General features: G+C 40.9%; 1 pseudogene; it reads left to right on the top strand.

Moving 5' to 3' along the window:
• Positions 1-2,022: 2,022 nt before the first annotated feature.
• On the top strand, positions 2,023-3,065 carry LOC149207455 (putative sugar phosphate/phosphate translocator At1g12500 pseudogene; annotated as a pseudogene).
• Positions 3,066-3,322: the final 257 nt, after the last annotated feature.

Genomic DNA, 3,322 nt, shown 5'->3' with positions numbered 1-3,322 from the left:
TATATAAGCTGTGTTCTTGCGCTCTGTAACCACTGGAGTACACGATGAATTCTCCCCGGACTCCATCAACAAGTCATATTACTAACTTTCCAAACTTTGAGTCGCCTCAACCGAAACAAAATGCTGGGACAACAATCCCGCCAACGCAATTTAAAGGTTCCACGGATTCGATTCCAGGGTCTCCAACACAACAAGAATCTTGCAAGGCGGACCACCCATGGAATATCCTAAAAGCTGCAGAGTCTTTTTATACTCCCCCCGAAGCAATTCAGCGATTTATTCCCCAGTGCAGGGGGATGAACGCCCCGAAGAAAACGATGAGGTCAGCCCGGACCTACCGTGATAAATCCATTGAGGCCGAGCTTGAGGAAGACGAGATGATAGTTTTTAGAGGCAAATTATCTAAACGCACTAGATCAAGATTAGCATCAAAGAAAACCAGGGATCAGTCAGGCCTTTCACAAGAAGACCAACATCATGAAATTCAGCCTGTGAGCAGTACAATACCTCATGAGGCTATAACCCCAAATCAATACAAGGCTCAGATCTTCCCCAATTTGGACTCATCATGTATATCTAAGTATAATCGCTCCTCCTGTGCTAGCTGTGGCGATCCAGATTCTCAGCTTAATGATACCAATGGAGTAACAAGCTATATGAAGATGATACCTGCTTCTTCTCCTGCAGGCTCTTCGCCCATCAGGGTTTTTCCGATACGAGCTGAAACCTATCAGCAGCCTGAGTCGAGCTTCATGACCCCAGCTGACAGGGTTCAAAACCTTGCTAACAATTTAGCTCGGGACCGTATAATCAAGTCCAGGGGCAGTGCAAATTTCAATCCACGCAGTTCTCTTCGAAAGTGGTATGACCCTTCAAGGCCAAAGAAACGAATCAGTTTTTATGCATCAGATAGCGTTTGTTCTACTCCTCGGGGCAGGTATTCTCGAGAATTACTTGATGAAGATTGCAAGAAGAAGAAGGCCAAGATGGCTGAACCAAAATCAAATCCAAATAAACGCAGGCCTGTGGCTGAACCAGAATTGAATCCACCTAAACGCAGGGCTCTGTCTGAAAGACTGCCAAAGCTGGAATTGCCCCCGGAGATGAAGACTGATCCCGCCTATACCCCCATCGCTGGAGATATTGCAGCTGATTCCTATTGGATAAATGTCCTGAAGGACATGAGACTACTCCCCCAGCTCCAACTAGATGTACAGGCTATAAAGAAGATAAAAAAGGAACAGAGAAAACCAAAGTGAAAAAACCCCTAATGATAACAAATACATGATTCAGTCCAAAGAGAGTCATGACCTGTAATTGGCAATCCAGTGCATTAATGGAGAAGGGTAGTGTTATTTGGCACATTTCCTTGCCAAGAATTTTCATGTAATTTATCTTTGGATTTGAATAGAGCATATCGATCCATAGTTTCTATTTTTGAATTTGATCTTTATCTTATTCTGCACAAAGCTTAACCAAAAACCTGGTTATCGATATTTGCTTCAAAGGATTAGTACTGTTTTTCTGTTTAAGTATTTTTTGAGTTTACAGTCAAACTATCGCAGTGCCCATGGCAATGTAACGAAGATCTTTCTATTTGGTTGAGTTCTTTCATCGTAATGGAATATCTTTTTGTGAGATCATGAATTGAGTGAGCATCCTTGCAATACTCATTTCTACTTAGATGTTTGAGGGAGCATGACACAATAAAATAAGGACTTGCAACTAAGATTTTCGACACTGTTTTTAAATTGGAAACAGAGCTGCAATGGTATACAATGCCATATTTCATCGTACGGTCACTGCCAACTGGATGCAGATGGCAGGCCATACTCGACATAAGGTGTTGGGATAAGCTGACGCAGTAGCCAGGACTGCTCTGTTTGTTTTGCATAATCCAGCATTTATTAATTAAAGAAAAGACATTTCCAAAATATTTTGTTTGTTGTAACTTTTTTTTGCACCCTGGAAGTTACAATTTTTTTTGAAAATCTGCGAGTTTGTTTCAGCTTGTCTTCCTCTATGGCCGAAACACAAACATGGACGAGGCTGGGCAGTAATCCAAAGCTTGAACAAGAAGTTATTGACATACCTCCAACTCCAACAGGAGATGGAAAATATGGTGCATTTCCTGTGTCCCAGACTATTACAACAGATCTCATTATTGCAGCTTGGTACTCTTCCAATATTGGTGTGCTATTGTTTAACAAGTACCTACTTAGTTTTTTGGATATAGATACCCAATATTCCTCACAATGTTGCACGTGTGTGCCTGTTCTATTTATAGTTTTCTGGCAATTTCATGGTTAGAGATTGTATCGATGCAGTTCATTGTCTCCAGGAGACACTTTCTTAATATATTAGCACTGAGCTTCATTTTCTCCTCCTCAGTTGTTTGTGGCAATACTTCTCTGCGCTATTTAGTATTTACCAGTCTCCTTCAATGATCAATCTAGCTATTGGAGCAACAACTCCCTTCTTCACAGCGATATTTGCATTTATAATAACATGTAAGAGGGAGTCTTCTGTGGTTTATATGGCTTTGGTGCCTGTGGTATTTGGCATTGTTATTGCAAGCAACAGTGAGCCATTATTCTACCTCTTGGCTTTTTGGTTTGCCTAGGATCAACTGCTGCCAGAGCATTGAAATCAGTTATTCAGGGGCTCCTGCTTACCTCTCTGAGGTAGAGAAGCTTCACTCTATGAATTTGCTCATGTACATAGCACCAATTGCTGCGCTGTTGTTGCTTCCTGTTATTCTTTTTGTGGAGAGTAATGTATTAGCTATTACTATTGAAAAAGCCAGAGAAAACCCCTTTATCATATTCCTGCTGCTTGGAAATATGACCATGACTTATCTTGTGAATTTAACCAACTTTCTTGTTATAAAACATACGAGTGCCCTCACGTTGCAGGTTTTAGGGAATGCCAAGGCCGCTGTTGCATCTGTTATTTCCGTCCTAATCTTCAAAAATCCAGTAACTGTGATGGGCATGACAGGCTTTGTAATCACAATCATTGGTGTATTCCGCATTAGTCTTTGTATTCCTTTTAATATTCTGTGACTTTGGCCCTATTGCATCAGTGTGTTTTCAAAGCTAGTTATGCAGGAGCGTAGAAGAGTTTTAAAGAAACTCCTAGAAGCAGGGGTGGAACCATTAGGTTTGATGTCACAGCTTGCGACATTAATAACTGATATTATTACAGGAAGTTACAAGCTGCATCGAGAAAGTCACAAAAGAATGTTTTGTTTTTTTATAAACAGACACTATCTAAAGGAGAGATGAATCGGTTGCTTCAGGCTCTCAGAACACCTTCTGAG

This window comes from Pinus tabuliformis, chromosome 1_2 (genome assembly GCF_031772625.1).
Source record: "Pinus tabuliformis cultivar Carrire ecotype Pingquan chromosome 1_2, CPIR1, whole genome shotgun sequence".
NCBI lineage: Eukaryota > Viridiplantae > Streptophyta > Pinopsida > Pinales > Pinaceae > Pinus > Pinus tabuliformis.
This window is presented reverse-complemented; position numbering and strand designations above follow the sequence as displayed.